The sequence below is a fragment of the Canis lupus genome, chromosome 19 (assembly GCF_048164855.1).
Source record: "Canis lupus baileyi chromosome 19, mCanLup2.hap1, whole genome shotgun sequence".
Lineage (NCBI taxonomy): Eukaryota > Metazoa > Chordata > Mammalia > Carnivora > Canidae > Canis > Canis lupus.
In genome coordinates, this window is record NC_132856.1 from 42,026,813 (window position 1) to 42,045,949 (window position 19,137).

Genomic DNA, 19,137 nt, shown 5'->3' on the forward strand with positions numbered 1-19,137 from the left:
TTTTCTGAAAGAGGGTCTCTTCTGTATGACATTTCTACCCCTTTCTCTGGCTTTTTCCCAACCAGAAGCCTTGATCCTATGAGCACTTCTTTCTCTTCTATAAAACCAGTTAACTGGCTTGTCCTTAAGTCCATAAAGTCAAGCAGTGCCCAGCCCATTTGCAGACTAGAGAGCAGAAAGCTGTCCAGGATGGAATGTGAAGCCCAAGGAGCCACCCCAGACACTAGGAAAGCCAGCAGGACCTGACCCCACTAATCATTCCATCCTGACAGGCAGAAGAATGGGCATTGGGCAGTCAGGTCTTGGGGAACACAGTTGAAATAGTACTAGCCAAATCTCCATGGCCTTCTTGGCCATCGGCCCACCACTTCCTCCCTCTGCAGAATTGTATTGAGTTAAGGGTCAAAAGTCACTGTGTGTGCTGCTGAAAGCCAGGATCCAACAATCTCCTTCCTGACCAGGTCCTCCAGCCCCCAGAATGAGGAGGCAGGGGTGTGCAGTTGTTTTTTTATACTAAACTGGTAAAAAGGAAGAGCTAAAGTCTAGACCCACCAGATAAGCAAACCAGCACTTTCCAGCATAACATCCAAGCATAGTTAAACTGGACATTTCCATTTTGAAAATGAAAGGCCTAGGCATGAAGGCTTACCCACAGCACACTCTCCCATGCATGCCGCAAGCCCAGCCTGGGTAGCTGGAGGAGTAGGAGACCTGAAGCTGAGGCTTGGATCTGCAGGACAGGGCAGAGAACTTTGGGGCAAGCAAGCTGGAATAGCACAGGAGCCACTTGGATTCTTGGCATCCTATCCTAGAGCCCCATGCCCAGAATAAGAAATGAGGCCTCACACAGGCTCCTATGACCCCAGACAAGGGACTGTTCCCCCAGACAGCTGCAGCCCTGGCAGCTCTGGAAGCCAGAGTGCTTTCCTAGCCAGGACAGAGCTGGGCAACAGAAAGCATGGGACCCTCAGGTCCCCACTTCAGGGCTCTGCCACTACCTCAGAACTCAAGATGGTTCCATGGGACTGGCAGCTCTGGGCTGAGGCTGGTGAGGCGAGAATGAGTTGGAGACCCTCCAGTACTTTGGCTTGCTCCTCTGTAAAGAAGGAAACAGGCTTATGGGAGGGCATCCACTCTGCTGCCCATTGCTTTGCCCACATGCGTTGGCCCAGTGGAATTCCAGGCTGGCCCTTCACCTGCAGGGGGCGGGCCAAGGCCCAACCACAGAAGGAGGCTGGGGTCAGTGGCTGCTAGGGTCTCTCCCGTAGTGCTCACTTTAAGCTGGGCATCTCTGGCTCACAGCAAAAGCAGACCCCACTCTGACAGAAAACTGGCCTCACAACTGAAAACCTATGTGAGTTATTCTCATACCTGATAAATGGTTAAAGCTAGTTTTATATTCCAGGAGGCTAGCTTTGCACCTGGAAATTAGTGTGGGGCTAGGTTTGCAAAGTGCAGGCAAAGGTACACAAAGAGTGGGGCTTGTTGAGACCAGGGAGGCTTCCAGCACAATGGGAATTACTCAGTGTCCTGGGCTCTGATTGTGGTGTGTGTCCAGGGCAATGTGCTGAGAGCTGCCTCCACCCCGGCCCTGAGGGATCCTTTTCTTGGTGTTTTTCCTGCCTTTTGTTCTGTAAAAGCAACAACAACAAAAGTCAGGAATGACTTGCAGCCAGCCCCTCCCCATGTGGCCCACTTCCCAGAACTATGGATACAGGGGAGGGGGTAGAGATGTGGGGGACCAGAGTCCTACCTGTACCTTGGGAACATCATGTTCTGGACTGGACTGAGAACTGCGCATCCAATCCTTAGGATCCATAGGCCCCAGGGGGTGGAGTTGAGCAAGAATGGCCAGCTTGATTTAAGAAACAGGCAGGGAAGAGGTTTCTGATAGCTAACTGTCCCCAGGGCAGGACTACCATTGCACTCCCTCCTGACCCTACCCCTGGCCCTGACCCTGGTAAAGAGGAGCCCTTCCTTCCTTGATCCTAAGCCAAGGCTTCGTGGGAGGAACCAAGTGATTCCCCAACTGGGATCTTCAGCACAGAAAGGCTGCATCCACCTCCTGGTCCAACTCTCACTCCCTCCGCTTTTGGACAACCTCTTTCACCCTGGCTGATCCCTGGCTACTTATATCCCTGAGGAGAGGTCCCTGCTCAGCACCTACTGCCACCCTTTATCTCCAGGCCCCTTGCAATACTCACTGCCTGGCCCTTGGCCCATCCTCTACTCTTTTGTGCCTCTGTCCCCCTCAGCCATGGGCTCACCTCATTATTAGAGAAAACAGAGACATGGGCTAGAAGCCCTAGGCTGCTCCTCTGCTCCCCATGTCCCCATTTAGATCCTGCCCCACTTCTCCTTCCATGGCAAGAACCTTGAGACTTCCCTATAGTCACCTCCTCACCTCATCTTCTGGCTACAGCTCACCACCACCTCGGTCCTTGGAGCCAGCTGAAGTCACCATGGTGGATTCTTCTCTCCTGCTTCAGGACCACCTTCTCAGGAACATCTAGTTCTCCTGATTTTCTTCTCAGCTCTGTCAGCTTTAGCCCAAACTACAGTTAAATGTTGGGGTGTCCCAGGACTCCACTCCACTCCACTCCCACCCTGGGAGATTGTCAGAAGCAGTGTGGCCTTGGGTTCCCTCCACGCCACTCACTCTAGATTTATACCTCCATCTGGGACAGTGCGCTGAGCTGACTGTCCAGTGGTCTGGGTTGGGATTCCTCTCCCATCTCTTCACTCCACCCACTGGGCACCTTCTACAAGTTTGCTTTGGTTTTTTTATTATTATTTAAATTTTTTTTTAATTTAAGATTTTATTTATTTATTCATGAGAGACACACAGAGAGAGGCAGAGACACAGGCAGAGGGAGAAGCAGGCTCCATGCAGGGAGCCCGACGTGAGACTCGATCCTGAGTCTCCAGGATCACGCCCTGGGCTGAAGGCGGCGCTAAACCGCTGAGCCACCAGAGCTGCCCTAAAATTTTTTTTGAAGTGTGGACTATAACGTATATAGGAAGGTGCCTAAAACAAAGACATTCTGCTTAATGATTTCTCACAGGCCAAACATTCATAAAACAGAGCCCAGGTGAAGGACATCATTGGTGATCTATAGTGGGTGCCTCTGTGGCTCTCCAGTCATTCTTCCCGGCTCTGTCCCAAGTTCTAAGGTAAGGTGGTCATTACCTTAATTTTCTTGATCCTTACCACCTAAACATACCTCTCTGAAAAACTACTTTCTTGGGGCACCTGCCTGGCTCAGTTGGTGGAGCATGTGACTTTTGATCCCCATGTCAGGAGTTGAAGCCCCAGGTGTAGAGCTTACTTAAAAACAACAACAACGGGATCCCTGGGTGGCGCAGCAGTTTGGCGCCTGCCTTTGGCCCAGGGCGCGATCCTGGAGACCCGGGATCGAGTCCCACGTCAGGCTCCCGGTGCATAGAGCCTGCTTCTCCCTCTGCCTGTGTCTCTGCCTCATTCTCTCTCTCCCTCTCTGTGACTATCACAAATAAATTAAAAAAAAAATTAAAAAAAATAAAAACAACAACAACAATAAATAGATAGATACACTTTCTTCATACAGCGATATAATAAACACCTATAATTAAAGTCATAAGGGAGAACCTATCCTAACTGCTGGGTTTTAGCACAGTCTTTATCTTTTCCTCTTTTGTTTACCCCCGGCTCTATCTTCTATCACCATCACTCTCTGGAAACCCATGTTTACAAGATACATATTCTCTGAGGCGCCTGTGTGGCTCAGTAGGTTAAGTGTCTGATTCTTGGTTTCAGCCAGGTCATGTCCCAGGGTCTTGGGATCAAGCCCCTGGTCGGGCTCTGTACTCAGCAGGGAGTCTGCTTGAGATTTTCTCCCTCTCCTTCCCCCTCTGCTCTCTCTCAAATAAATAAAATATATTTGACTCCTCAAAAACGTAATACCCTGCTGTTGATTAGAAACCTTACTAATAACGTAGACAGTCAATTAACATGTTTTGTATGATATATGTATTATATACTGTATTCTTACCAAAAGTAGGAAAGAAAATAAGAGAAAATACATACTGTACTGTATTTATGGAAAAATATGCAAATAAGTGGAGTTCAAACCTGTGAGTGTCAAGTGTATATTTACGCAGAATGGTTTGTCTTTATTGCATACATGAGATCATTTTGTACACACTTTTCTGCATCTTTCCTTTCTCACTCACCTCAACTTCTTGCAAGTTCTCAACTTATTCTAGTTCCTCCTTTTTTTTAAGATTTTATTTATTTATTCATGATATACATTATATATATATATATATATATAGAAAGAGAGAGAGAGAGAGAGAGGCAGAGACACAAGCAGAGGGAGAAGCAGGCTCCATGCAGGGAGCCTGACGTGGAACTCAAACCCGGGTCTCCAGGATCACACCCTGGGCTGAAGGCAGCTCTAAACTGCTGAGCCACCTGGGCTGCCTAGTTCCTTCTTTTTGATAGTAACATAAAACCTGTCCCCAAACTTTATGATACTCCTCCCACAAAAGGTGGAGTCTAATTTCCCTCTTCTTGAACCTACATCCTGGTTTTAGTGACTTTGCTTTTAAAGAATTGAATGAGACAGAAATGACAGTGTGACTTCTGAGTCTAGGTTAGAAAGGCAATACAGCTTCCACCTGCCTTCCTCACTCTTGGGTCAGTCATCCTTGGAACCTAGCCACCGTGTTGTGAGGAAGCCCAGGGCACACGGAGGCCAATGTGGGTGTTCCAGCCTCAGCTCAAGCCTGAGCTGATAGCCACCATCAAACATGCTTCAAGTGAGGGATCTTCTGATGATTTCAGCCCCAGCTTTCAAGCTGCCCAGACTGGGATGTAGCAAAGAACAGTTGCCACTGAATCTTGATTAAATGGCAGGTTTGTGAGCAAAATAAATGTTTTTAGCCACTATTAGGTAGTTTTTTACACAGCATAGTAGCCAGAACAGTGTAGAGGTACCAAAATGTCTCTAATCATGATCTTATGGATGGGCCATCACTTTGCATTTTTTTCCCACTACACATAATGTAGGAATAAATGTCCCTAACCATATAGCTTACATCTCAATGGTTTTATTTCTTTTTTTTTTTTTTAAGATTTTATTTATTTATTCATGAGAGACACAGAGAGAGGAAGAGACACAGACAGAGGGGTTAGCAGGCTCCCTGTAAGAGTCTGATGTAAGACTCAATCCCAGGACCCCAGGATCACGACCTGAGCCAAAGGCAGTTGTTCAACCACTGAGCCACCCAGGTGCCCTCATTAGTGCTTTTATTTCTGTAAATGAGAATCCAAAGTTTAGGATTATAGAGCCCAAAAGTGTATGCATTTTTATTCTACTGGAGTTTGCCAAACTGCTTTCCAAAAAGGCTGTAACCAGTCACCTTTGTCAAGAACGTTTGGCTGAATCCTTTTCCTTACATACTGGAAAGAAGAGTTGGTGCAACCCTTTTTAATTTTTGCTAGTCTACTAAATATAAAGTGACAACTCATTTTTCTTTTTTAAAAAATTAATAGTGTTTTTTAAAAAGAGTGACCTTAGGTTCATAGCAAAAATGAGGGAAAGTACAGAGAGTTCCCATATCCCCCCCTCCCTGGCCCAAGACACAGCTTCCCTCCCCATCAGCATCCCCTATCAGTGTGGTATATTTGTTACAATCAATGAACCAATGTTGACCCATTAGCAACCAAAGTCCAGAGTTTACATAGAGTTCATTCTTTTTGTTGTACATTCTATGGGTTTTGACAAATGTATAATGAAATGTATCCACCATTATAGTATTATACAGAAGGGTTTCACTGCACTAAAAAATCCCGTGTTCCACCTATTCATCTCTCTCTCTCCTTCAAATCCCTGGCAACCACTGATCTTTTTATTCTCTCCATAGTTTTGTCATTGTTACATTTTTACTCTGACTCACATTCCTTGCCTTCTGATGAAGGGGACCATTTTTTTCATGTTTTGAGGTTCTGTTGGTTGCCTCACAGTCCTTTATCTCCTTCGTCTTTGCTAATAAATCCAGATTTTATCCAGTGGCAAGTGTCCAGTCTCAAGTGATGAATGAATCCTGACCCCATTCCCTGACCTCTCAGATTCCTAGTGTGATTTCCTATAGGAAATTTCCCACCAAGTACAATTCCTATACCTTTCATAATAAATTATTCCTAAGTATTTTATAGTTCTGTTATTGTTAATTGAATATTTTTCTCAACTTTATTGATTTCTAGGGGCTTATTTATAGCAAATTAAAAAAAATTTTTTTTAAGTAGGCTCCATGCCCAGTGCAGAGCCTGATGAGGAGCTCGATCTCATGACCCTGAGATCACGACCTGAACTGAAATTAAGAGTTGGATGCTTGGGCAGCCGGGGTGGCTCAGCAGTTTAGCGCCGCCTTCAGTCCTGGGTGTGATCCTGGAGACCCGGGATCCAGTCCCATGAAGGGCTCCCTGTAGGGAGCCTGCTTCTCCCTCTGCCTGTGTCTCTGCCTCTTTCTCTCTCTCCTCTCTGTGTATTCTCATAAATAAGTAAAATCTTAAAAAAAAAAAAAAAAGTTGGATGCTTAACCAACTGTGCCATTCAGGCGCCCCTGTAGTGAATCTTCGATATATTTTTCTTGTATTTATCACCTTAACAGTTTCTCTTATTAACTGTAGTTTTCAAGGGGTGCCTGGGTGGTTCAGTAGCCTAAGTGTCTGCCTTTGGCTTGGGTCATGATCTCAGGGTCCTGGGGTTGGGCCCCCCTTCAGACTCTATGCTTGGAGGAGTGTTTTTTCCTCTCCCCTGCCCCTACTCATGCTCTCTCTTGCTATCTCTCTCTCTCTCAAATAAATAAATAAAATCTTAAAAAAAATAATTGTAGTTTTCAAGAAAGCCCTTTGGATTTTCTAGATTTCCAATCATGACATTAACTAAAAAGATTGTGCAATCTCTGTCTTTTCAATATTTATAACATTGTATTTTCTTTATTTGCTAGAACTCTAAAGCATTGTGTAATGATAATAGTGTTAATACCAATCCTGTCTAATTTCCGATTTAAAAAAAAGTAGTTTTAGTATCTGGTGTATGTTATGGTTATGAATATTTTACCTTTTATATTTTTTTCATAAACTGTGCCTTTGTTAAATAATGTGCCTCTCTATTTTTCTCAATGCATATCACCTTAAATCTTACCTTCTCTGGTGTCATGTAGCTATTCCTGCTATCTTCTACTTTGTGCAGGCCTAATCTTTCTTTCTGCCAACTCCTTTATTTTCAATCTTTTCTTGTGGTTTCAAGTATCTTTATTATAACCAGTATAGGTCTGGTTTTTGTTTTTCTAACCCAGTCTCTGTCTTTAATGGGGGGATCCAGTGTATCCTTAATTAGTTATTTAGTGTGACAAAGATGTTTGCTCATTCCATAATTCCTTTATGTTTGTTATTTTATACTTTGTGATTTTATCTTTTTATTCAATTGAACTACATGAAATTACCAACTACATGCTGCTTTCCTCTTTTCTCTCTTTAAAGCTGTCATTCATTTTATTTTTTCCCTTGGTAATTTGGAAATTCTACTACTTTTTTCCATTCCATTAATGGCTACCTTCCCCCTCCAGGCATGAGGACTGACCCTTCACTAGGTATAGATAACAGATAATTTACCTATGTTATGGGGGACAGTTTAAAGCTAGTTGGGGGCAGCCCGGGTGGTGGCGCAGCAGTTTAGCGCCGCCTGCAGCCCAGGGCGTGATCCTGGAGACCCTGGATTGAGTCCCACATCAGGCTCTCTGTATGATGCCTGCTTCTCCCTCTGCCTGTGTCTCTGCCTCTCTCTCTCCCCCTCTCTGTCTCTATGAATAAATAAATAAAATCTTTAAAAAATAAAAAAAAAATAAAGCTAGTTGGCCCTTCCTCCTTGGTAGGTAACTTGTTCTATCTATCTGGAGTTTGTACAATGTTCTCTTTCTCATTGGAGGTTAAGCATTTACTACTTAAGAATTTACTATTGTCTTTCCCTTCCATACTGCCTGGGAAAGAGGTCAGTACCTCCCATCTACAGGCACAGCTTTTTCTTCATGTCAGAGAAGTTTTCTACTGTAATTCACTTGGTTCATGCCTCTATTTCATCCATCCCTGTTTCTCCTTCTGGAACTCCTATTTGCACAACAGGATTCCTGGATTTGGCCTCCAGATCTCCAGTTTTTCCTTCATGCCTTTGAGCTTTCCATTTAGCTCTGAATGATTTCTTCCATTAGACCCAAGCACCTTCTTCATATTCCTCCAATATACCAAACTTGTTCTGTCCTTGGGGTTTTTGTCCTTGCTATGCTTCCTTCCAGGACTGACTTTTCTTAGATCTTTCCCTGCTCAGCCCAAAAGTGGGCTGATGTAAGCTCAGATTTAGGTTCATGTTAGCTCAGATGTCCCCTTCTCAGATTTTACCTTTTCTGCTGCCTTGGATGTAAGCACCATACTCTGCATATCACTTTGGTTCCCTTTCTCCATTATTCACACTGCTCATAATTAAGAGTTTTTAAACAATATTTTATTTATTTATTTAAGAGAGAGTGAGAGAGAGCACAAGCAGCAGGGTGGGGGGTGGGGGAGGTGGAGGCAGAGGAAGAGGGAGAAGCAGACTCCCTACTGAGCAGGGAGCCTGACACAGGGCTTGATCCCAGGACCCTAAGATCATGACCGGAGTTGAAAGCAGATGCTTAACTGACTGAGTTACCCACTTGCCCCTTAAGCTGTTTTTTTGTTCTGTTTTGTTGTGTTTTACTGTTGTATTCATCCTTTATTTCCCCATACTCCTCACTATGGGGCAAGGATTCTGTAACAATCATTCAAATTCTTGCTGTGTCCATTCTTGCTATGTACCCAGTGTCAGGCACAGGTCAGCACTTATGGAAGAAATCTAAGAGTGAACTAATGTCTTCCCCAGGGAAACCCTGCCGTGTCCAGCCTCAACCCCACACACAAGATTATTGGAATGGGAGAGTGAGTGGGCAGAGGAAGGTGGGAAAGTGCTTGCCTGTGAAGACTTGAATAACGGTGCCTGTTGGGCCCTTTTTTATTCTGTGGCTATAGCAGGGAATAGGAGCAGAAGCTGGGTTGGGCTTCCTAGCAATCCTGATGGGTATGGGGCCTTTGGGCCTGACCCAGGAATAGCCTTGATCGGGGATACTCTCATTCTGCTCCAACCTTCTGCTGCCCCATTGAAATTTTTTTCCATACCACTTATCACTTAAAATCCCATGGCATCCATCTTATTCAAGTCAGCCAACAAGTATTTCTGGAGCTTACTTGGTATTTGAGGTGCTCAGGCTATATCCGTGACTAAAACAGAGAGATTCTCACCTCACAGGGCTCTTATTCTAGTGGAGAAAGCCAGGCAATGCCATATAAGAATAATAAATGCCTCCATAGGGCACCTGGGTGGTTCAGTGATTGAGCAACTGCCTTTGGCTCAGGTAGTGATCCAGGGGTCCTGGGATCGAGTCCCACATCGGGCTCCCCACAGAGAGCCTGCTTCTCCCTCTGCCTATGCCTCTGCCTCTCTATCTCTGTGTCTCATGAATAAATAAATAAAATCTTAAAAAAAATAAATGCCTCCATAACAAAGGTAACTGCTATAGAAAAAAGTAGAGCAGGGAAAAGGGATAAAAGTGATCCCATGTGCTGGTTGAAAGGTGCAAGCTGCAGTCTGAAATGAAGGGCTTTGAGGGTATTAGGGGACAGTCCTGGGAAAATTTATGGAAAGTGCATTCAAGGTATGGAAACCAGAGCCCAGCCCCTGGGATAGGAGAGTGCATGAGGTGTGATATATAAGCAACTTTGGGCTGCTGAGCAGTGGGGCTGGAGATAAAGAAAGGAGATGCAGTCAGAGAGGTAATGGGGAATCATAAGGTTCCTGCGAGCTTTGAGTTTTTCTTGGGGAGGGGTTACTGCAGGGTTCTGAGAAGGGCAGGAGCGATTCTGATTTATGTATTCACAGGCTAATGTGTAGAGAATGCACTAAAGGTGGCAAGGGCAGCAGCAGGAGATTGGAAGTTGACTGTGACATTGCCCTAGGGAGACAGTGGTGGCTTGGACTGGGTGGAAACTATGGACCTGGCAAGAAGTGCTCTCATTCCGTGTAGATGATGCAGTGGAAGGAATAGGACTTCTTTTTAAAATTTTTTTATTTATTATTTTATGCATGACACAGAGAGAGAGAGAGAGAGAGAGAGAGAGAGAGAGAGAGAAGCAGACGTGGGACTCAATCCCGGGTCTCCAGGATCACATCCCGGGCTGAAGGCAGTGCTAAACTGCTGGGCCACTGGGGCTGCCCAGGAATAGGACTTCTTAAATGTAAGTGGGAAAGTAGTCAAGAGGTGTTTAGTCTGAGCAGTAGAAAAGACTAAGCAGCCATCCCTTTGAGCTGGGGGAGGAGAGGTAGAGTGCATTTGGAGGACGAGCCAGAGCTAGGGTGGCACAAAGTGAGTTTGAGATGCCAAGCGGAAGTCAGTACAGATGCCTAGTTTACAGCTGGGCATTGAGTCTGGCACTCAGGTAGGATCTGGACTGGACATACACCTTTGGGAGTGATGGATGTGTAGGTGGAATTTGAAGCCACGAACCTGGATAAGTTATGAGAGAAATAATAGAGAGAGGAAGCAAAGAGGAGGAACCAGTGAGGTGAGAAGAAAGCATGAGGAGCCCTGAAACACACAGGAGAGGAGAGGCCAGCTGGTCACAGGAAGTCTTTCCTGCCCATTCCCGTAAAAGCAGACCCCATATATATTTTTTTAAACTGTTTTTGTTCACTGCTATATTTCCAGCACAGAAAGTGGGTCTCAAATACCTGTTGAGTGAATAAGCATATGCATGTGTCCACACCTCTGCCACCCCCAGTGCTCATGCAGCAACGTGGGCCTCCCTTACAGAGAGAACAGAGATCAGGTAGGAGGCTCTGCCCACTTCAGTACCATCTCCCTCCTCCCTCGAGTTTCCCAGCCACACTGACATCCACTCAGGTGGGAGCCCTTCTGGCCAACCCATAGGACCCAAGGCAAATGCGCTTCAGACAAGCCCTGCAGTGTGGAGGTTGGTATGACCTAGGGTGGGCACGGGGTCATCCACCAGTCCCCAGAGGACCCTACAGCCATTCCTGCGTCCACCCCTCTCTATCTAGTCATCTATCCACCTGTGCATATAACCATTCCTTTACTCACCGTCTACAGTCCCTCTTTTGTCCATCTTTCCATCCATCCACATCTAGTCCTCTGTCCATCCATCTGCTAGGGTGACGAAATTCCCAGTTTGCTGCAGACTGTCTCAATGTTAACCTTGAAAAGTCCACACTCCGGGAACCCCACCCCGGACTCTGGAAAAATGGGACTAGTGGTTGAGCCATGCGTTCACCCAGGGATCCGTCATTGCACCCACAAACCCAAAGCCCATCTGTCCACCCAACCACCCACCTAACCTGCCTGGCCATCCTGCCCCTTGGAAGGCCAGCGAGGCCCGCAGCATCTCTGGCCCCGCCCCGTGCCCCGCCCCGTGCCCCGCCCCTCCCGGAAGCCGCTGCCTGGATCCCGGCGCCCTAGCAACAGCGCTTTTCGCGCTGCCCAGTCCGCGAGCCGGGCTCCCGGGGCGAGCCAATAGCGAGGGGGCTCCGGGAGCGAGGCGCGGGGGGCGGGGCTCGACGCGGCCGCCGCCATCTTGATGGGAGAGAAACAATAGGACGGAAGCGCCGCGGGACGGGCTGAGGCCGCAGGTAATCCCCGCCTTGTGCAGCCTGTGGCTCTGCCGCCCAGGTACATTTGGGAGAGGGGGTCTCCAGGCCGTTCGCAGGCGCGGTCTCTGGTCATGAGGGGTGTCCCCGTGTTATTTGGGGTGGGGCTCTCTCGCGGTCCTGGGGGCGGGGAGATGTCCCTGGGTCTTCGTGGGGCCGGATATCCCCCGGTCATTTGAGAAAGGCATTATTTCCTCAGGTTACTGGGGGCGGGGATGGGGTGGGTGGAGAATATCGTCCCGGATTTTGAGGGGCAGAATCTTCTCTGGTCATCGAGGGGGTCTCCCGGGTGTTTTGGCGGCGCAGGATCTCTCTGGGAAGGTTTCCTCCAGGTCTTCGTGGGGGAAAGATCTGTGTCATTGCTTCCCATGGGCCCCCGGGTTACTGCGGGGGGGTTCTCCTCGAGTCTTTGAGTGGAGGAGCCAGCCCACCGCCTCAGGTGCTGCCTACCTGGGGCTGGCAGATGTGCAGCCATTTTGAGCGTTGAATGCCAGTTGGGCCTGTCAGCGGGTCGCTGGTGAGGAAATCTGCACATCATCTTCTCCAAAAAAGTCCTAAAATGGATCACAGGATGTCTTCTCTAATAGTGGTAAGCTTCACCGCGGGTGGAGCTTTCATTTCTTTCTCTTTTGCTTCAAGACTGCTTTTGCCTCCTATCTAATGATTTGTATCCTTCGGTTTCCTACGTCCAGAAAGCTGCACTTGCAGAAAAAAAGAGCCCTCAAGTGTTGTGAAAACAGAATGTAGAAAACAGTCAAGCCTAGTGCTCTTAAATCCCAGGGAAATAGAACTAGTTACAGCTTGGAATGAAACATTTTGGTAGTTAAAGGTACATAAAACAAGAATAAAGTCTTTGGAAAGAATAGTTGTCGAAACTTTTGAAAAGCGGTAACGAAAATGTTGCAGTTCACCAGTTTTGTGATTTTTTTTTAATAAAGCACCATGATTACAGTAATTTTGATGAATTCTAGTATTTAAAATGTTTGCAGTATTTGCATTTTAAGCAGGGTTACATTTTAAGCAAACTCAGGTGCTTATTTACATGTGTTGCTGCTGTGAGTTTTGTATAATTGCATCCTGTAGCCTGGTGTTAAGTTTTTAAAAAGAAGTTTCAGGGGGGTGGTGTTATTCTTTTAACTTAAGCCACCATCAGAATTAGAAGCTGGTGAAATGGATACTTTATCATATTTGACGTAAAAAGCCAGTTGATCTTAGTAACTTTTCAGTTGAACTGTTCACTCTTATTCCAACTGATTTATTTGCTTTGTGACTTTAGACTAGAATTCACAGGAATTGTTAGAAATCAAGTACATAAGAACCAGCACCAGAGTTGATAGAATTGTAAAAACCACTTTTGCAGATGGAATAGAGTTCTTTTGTGCTTTGGGGCTTCGCAGATGGCAGACCAGTACACCATATACCATCCCTGTGTCTGTCATAGCAGTGGAATGTGGAAGGAAGGAGCAACTGCTGACTGATGAACCTTAGCCAGGCTCCCTTGCAGAGAGGTGCCAGAGCCTTCTGTAAGCACTGGAGATGTCACTGGTATCTAGGCAACAGGGTTGAGCCTGAGCCTCCAAGGCCAGCTTGCTGAGGTGAAAATTTTCCATTGTTTAGTTCATAAAGAGGATGCTCTGGGGAAGAATTTTCCTTTTAAGTGGTTATTTTACCTAGTGAGTAATCGCCCTAACAAATTGAACATGTTTTTGTACAGTGGAAGGTAAGCAGATGATTTCTCTTGTGTGATTACATTTTAAAGCATGTTTTTGTTTTTTAAATAATTATATTTTTGCCTGTGTGAATACTGAGTAATAAAAGTAACAAGTAGTATTATATTTTGCAATATATTCTGGTAACAAAATAAAAAGTCCTTTTCCCCCCCAAAATTGGATTTGCAATCCACCTCAGAGTTTGAAGGAAAAGACAGTCTCTTAAACTGGTGAACAGTTGGTTTAGGTCTGTCATCCATCACCAGTTGGAGTTATAAACTCTTAGTTGATCTTGTTTCATCTCACTGCCTGTCTCCCCCATCTTAAAAACAAAACCTGAATCTTTTTAGGTGGCATAGTCCCAGGATGTAGTTTTTCCATCAGTATTTCATTGCGTATCTCTAAGAGATAAGAAGCTGCCCAGGGTATCTACAATACCATTATTCTGCCTAAAAACCAATGATGAGGGACGCCTGGGTGGCTCAGCAGTTGAACATCTGCCTGTGGCTCAGGGCATGATGCTGGGGTCCCAGAATTGAGTCCTACATCCAGCTTCCCTCGGGAAGCCTGCTCTTCCTCTGCACGTCTCTGCCTCCTCTTTGTGTCTCTCATGAATAAATAAATAAAATCTTAAAAAAAAAAAAAAACCAAACAATGATAATACCTTTTTTCCCCACCTAAACATTTGGTTATGGTCAAATGTCTCTGATTTTCAAATAATTTTTTTTTAAAGATTTTATTTATTCATGAGAGACACAGAGAGAGAGGGAGGGGGGCAGACAGAGAAGCAGGCTCCATGTAGGGAGCCCGATGTGGGACTCAGTCCCCGGACTTCAGGATCACACCCTGGTCCCAAGGCAGGCGCTCACCTGCTGAGCCACCCAGGCGTCTCTCCAATAATATTTTTACAGTTGATTGGTTCATATCAGAATCCAAATAAGTAGTCTGCACATTGCATTTGATTGAGGTATCTCTTTTTCTTAAATTTATATATGCTCATTCTATTTTTCTTGTAGTTTTGTTGCAGCAACTGTCATTTATCTTTAGGATCCCATATGCTGGCTTTTGCTGATCATTTCCTTTACTTGAGACCTTTTGACTATGATGACTGGATTGAAGGAGGTCGCTCCTGTATATCTTTTCAGTGAAGAAGTTGTGAAAGCTTTGCCAGGGCTCACTCAAGGGATGCCTAGGTGGCTCAGCAGTTGAGCGTGTGCCTTTGGCCCAGGGCATTGTCCCGGAGTCCTGGGATCGAGACTCACATCAGGCTCCTTGCATGGAGGCTGCTTCTCCTCTGCCCATGTCTCTGTCTCTGCCTCTCTCTTTGTGTCTCTCATGAATAAATAAATAAAATCTTAAAAAAAAAAAAAAAAAAAAAAAAACGCTCACTCAAAACTGAGCCCCAAATCATGACTCTCTAAAGGCTGTCAGGGACATGAAGTGCCACACAGTACAAGATTCTCCTCCCTCTGTGTCATGTAGTCCAAAGGGTATGAGCCCTAGATTTTCAGTGTGAAACTAGGAGGAGATTCTTACCCATGGCTTCTAGGAGGATGTAGATGTTCTACCTCTTTGTCTTTTTATAGACCTCCCTCTCTTGTGCTGACCTTGCAGCCTGTGAGGCAGTTCACACCTCTGGGGGCCCTGACTCCGTGTTCTTTGCACATTACTCTTAGAGTGCCTTCTGTCTTCCTTTTGTAGGTAATCTCCAACTCTTGTTTTCAGGTAAGTTCACTCAAGCTTCAATTCCATTGCTCCCAACTATCTGCTGAATATTTCTTTTTTTTTAAATTTTTTTATTTATTTATGATAGAGGGAGAGAGAGAGGCAGAGACAGGCAGAGGGAGAAGCAGGCTCCATGCACCGGGAGCCCGACGTGGGATTCGATCCTGGGTCTCCAGGATCGCGCCCTGGGCTAAAGGCAGGCGCTAAACCGCTGCGCCACCCAGGGATCCCAGTCTGCTGAATATTTCTTGAGTGCTTGACCATCCCCTTATATGTTAAGAGTCTGCAGCTCAACTCCGTGTCTTCTGAGTGGTTTCTGACTTCATGAACCAAACATTTTGTTATGACGTGGGAAGGCTCAATATCTGACTCATCCCTCTAATTTGATTCCCCGTATTGGGTTCTGAAGATAGGGTCCATGGGTATGCACACTCCAGTCTGTATGTAGAGTGCAGTGAGAGTTGTGCATTTTTTAGGATAGAGGCCCACAGATGTCTCAGATTCTCCAGGGGGTCAGTAACCCCCAGAAGGATTAAGAACAGTGTGATACACCTGGCCATCTACTAAATCCCGTTTCTCTACTCTTACCCCCCTTCCTCCCTTAATTCCCCTGTGGAAGTTGGGCACCAGGCTCTCTGGGTACGTTGGAGAAGGGAGGAGAATTTGTGCCCTCCTGAGTGTGCCACTGAATGTGGGGAGGTCATTCTAGGTGGGACAGGTGTCTAGAGAAGGGGGTCTCAGCCTAAGAGCTGTCAGGACTCTTTCCCACTTCCCACCCCAGGGATGAAGTAGGAGAGACCCATGAGAGAAGGAAGCTCATTCTGGAAGAGGCTGAAGAGATCAGCTTGGTCTTGATCCTGATGGTCTCCTAGAGGTTGCAGCTGTTAGGGGTACTCCTGCTATCATCTCCTTCCTTCTGCAAACTCAGGACTGTGAAGGCAGTATTACTGCCGCCTTTTCACCTTTGGTTTTAAAATCTTCAAATAACCAGATAACTAAATTCATGAGCCCACAGTTACCTGGAACAAAACATTTTTATGGTATAAAATGTAATGGAGTAGCTTAAGAGCTTTCTAAGCACTAGCAGTTTTTCTTAAGTTTAAAATTTTTTCTTCTCTCAAACCTCCCTTTTCACATGTGCTTCTTTTTTAAAAAAATATTTATTTGTTTATTTATTTATTTATGACAGAGAGAGAGAGAGAGAGAGAGAGAGGCAGAGACACAGGAGGAAGGAGAAGCAGGCTCCATGCCAGGAGCCTGATGTGGTACTCCATCCCGGGATTCCAGGATCTCGCCCTCGGCCAAAGGCAGGCGCCAAACCGTGGAGCCACCCAGGCATCCCCTTCACATGTGCTTCTAATGTGTATAAGAATCGAATCTTTTTGTTTGCTCCTTAAGTAAAAATGTAGACAGAAGACCTCAATAAATGCTGGTTCTTGCTGACACTATCCTTCTACCCATGCCATTGCAGTAGTGACATGCTGGGTGTCTGTGAAACCAGGTTTTCCCTTTTCTCTGCCTGGTTAATTTTCTTCTTTTTTTTTTTTTCTTTTTCTTTTCTTTTTTTTTTTTTAAGATTTTATTTATGTATTCATGAGAATATACAGAGAAGAGAGAGAGGCAGAGACACAGGCAGAGGGAGAAGCAGGCTCCACGCAGGGAGCCTGACGCGGGACTCGATCCCAGGTCTCCAAGATCATGCTCTGGGCTGAAGGCGATGCTAAGCCCGCTGAGCCATCCAGGCTGCCTGGTTAATTTTCCCTAGGGAAAATGTCACCACCCTGCCCCACAATCCTTGGTGGCTCACAGACATTACAGGGAAGAGTGAAACAGTGGGTGCAACCTCTATCCTCTGTCCCAGCAATTCTACTTCTAGGAATTTTCCTACAGAAATTCTTCCTCAAGAGTACAAAGACCACTACAAAGACACTCATTGCATTATTATTGTAATAAAATAGCGTCAATAGTGAAGTTAAAAAATAACATTAGGAAACGGGCAGCCCGGGTGGCTCAACGGTTTAGCGCCGCCTTTGGCCCAGGGCATGATCCTAGAGACCTGGGATCAAGGCCCACGTTGGGTTCCCTGCATGGAGCCTGCTTCTCCCTCTGCCTGTGTCTCTCATGAATAAATAAATAAAATCTTTTAAAAGAATAATACATTAGGATTATGTGAATAACATGCTGCCCTTGAAAGGAAATCTGTACAGAGGTATGGCTAAGGCATATAGTTTAGTGGGGGTAAGTGGCAAAACAGACAAATATTGAATGATCCTACTTGTATGAAAAACCAAGGTACTATGATTCATAGAGGTAGAAAGTTGAATGGTGGTTGCCAGGGGCTTGGGGGTAGGGAGACTGGGCAGTTATTGTTTAATGAGTACAGAATTTGAGTTTGGGAGGATGAAAAAGTGGTGGAGATGGGTGGTGGTAATTGTTGTACAGTTTTTTTTTTTTTTAAGATTTTATTTATTTATTCTGAGAGAGACAGAGAAAGAAGCAGGCTCCATGCAGGGAGCCCAATGTAGGACTCGATCCCACGACTCCAGGATCAAGCCCTGGGCCAAAGGCAGACGCTAAACCACTGAGCCACCCAGGTGTCCCAATTGTTGCACAGTATTGTGAATGTACTTAGTGCCACTGAACTGTACACCCCAGAATAGTTTAAAAAGGTAACTTTTATGTTGTGTATATTTCATCACAATTTTTTAAAAAGGTGAGAAAAATAAAGCTGGTTTTACTGGGGGGAGAAAAGCAAAACAACACATACAGCCTGATCCTGTTTATGTAAATAGAAAAGCATATGGAAGAAAATCTGCAAACTGAAGAGGCTCCCAATAATGGGAGGAGAGGAGCCAATAATGGCTGACCAATAATGGTGGTCATTTTATCACGCTTGTAACTAGTTTAAAAACCTGTTTCTTTAAAGGCTAGGCAGGATGTCCCGTGGCACTCCATTCCTCTGCCTGGTGTTAAAGCCTCCTTTCTTCACTCTCCTTCCAGAGGCCATACTGTCTGGTCCCTCTTGTGGCCTCTCCCAGTAGACTCTTTGGAAGAACTGCAGGGCAGTAAGGGGCAGAGGACAGCCTGTGTTTGAAGAGTACATTGCATGCAAGCCAAGCCGGAGGCTAGATGTTTTACTCTTTCCCACCTCAGAGCACCTTTGTTTTTTGGGTTTTGTTTTTTTTTTTTTTTTTAAGATTTTATTTATTTATTAATGAGAGACACAGAGAGGCAGAGACACAGGCAGAGGGAGAGGCAGGCTCCCTGCAGGGAGCCCAACATGGGACACGATCCCCTCAGAGCACCTTTGTAAACTGTACTGTGCCTAGTTTACAGATGAAGACAGGCATGAAGAGAAGGCTAAGCACCAGGTATACCCCAAGATAAGGTAGGCCCCAATTTGCCAGGGAGATTTAAATGAATTTTTTTATACAACTCAAAAGTGTATTACATAAACTTAAAGAGATGTACTTGGAAGTTGACTTTCCTATAATACTATTTTTATTTTTATTATTTTTATTTTTTATTTTTTATAATACTATTTTTAATTGCATGTACACAATTATTATCTAAAACAATGTATTCCTTTAGAAGCTATGCTTTTTACCCACATATTTTGTGAATTAGTCCTATTCCAATTTGCATGCTTCTTTGCTATTCTCATAGCCACATTTGGAGGTGCTCTCCTCCTGAGCACTCTACCTTCACCTCTTAGTGGTAGAGATGTGACATTGTCACTGGAACCTCTACCCCAAGCTGGTTGTAATCTCTTCAGTGTGACCCTGTTACTGTATTGATTTTTTTTTCTATATAACAGCTTTATGGAGTATTGTTCACGTAATATATAATGCATTCCAAAGGACTCCTGTATCTCTCATTTCCATTATAGCCCCCCCTCCACTGGCCCTTTTGTCTTCCTGAAAGTCTTT

General features: G+C 45.3%; 1 protein-coding gene and 1 long non-coding RNA gene across 8 annotated transcripts in view; one reads left to right on the plus strand and one right to left on the minus strand.

Moving 5' to 3' along the window:
• Positions 1-497: 497 nt before the first annotated feature.
• Positions 498-11,501, minus strand: LOC140610349 (uncharacterized). Its single transcript, XR_012012040.1, has 5 exons — positions 11,212-11,501; positions 10,842-10,916; positions 2,405-2,543; positions 1,754-1,855; positions 498-1,631 (listed from the first exon to the last, which is right to left on the minus strand). It is a non-coding gene; the product is annotated as an uncharacterized lncRNA (long non-coding RNA).
• A 100-nt stretch (positions 11,502-11,601) lies between these two features.
• Positions 11,602-19,137, plus strand: part of IP6K2 (inositol hexakisphosphate kinase 2) — a 34,418-nt gene continuing 26,882 nt past the window's right edge. Inside the window, exon 1 of one of the 7 annotated variants that reach the window (XM_072786307.1) lies at positions 11,602-11,756. The gene's annotated coding sequence lies outside the window, so the exon portion shown is untranslated. Of the gene's footprint in view, positions 11,797-19,137 lie in introns of all 7 variants that reach the window. The other 6 variants (XM_072786311.1, XM_072786308.1, XM_072786310.1 and 3 more) reach the window with 6 other exon arrangements.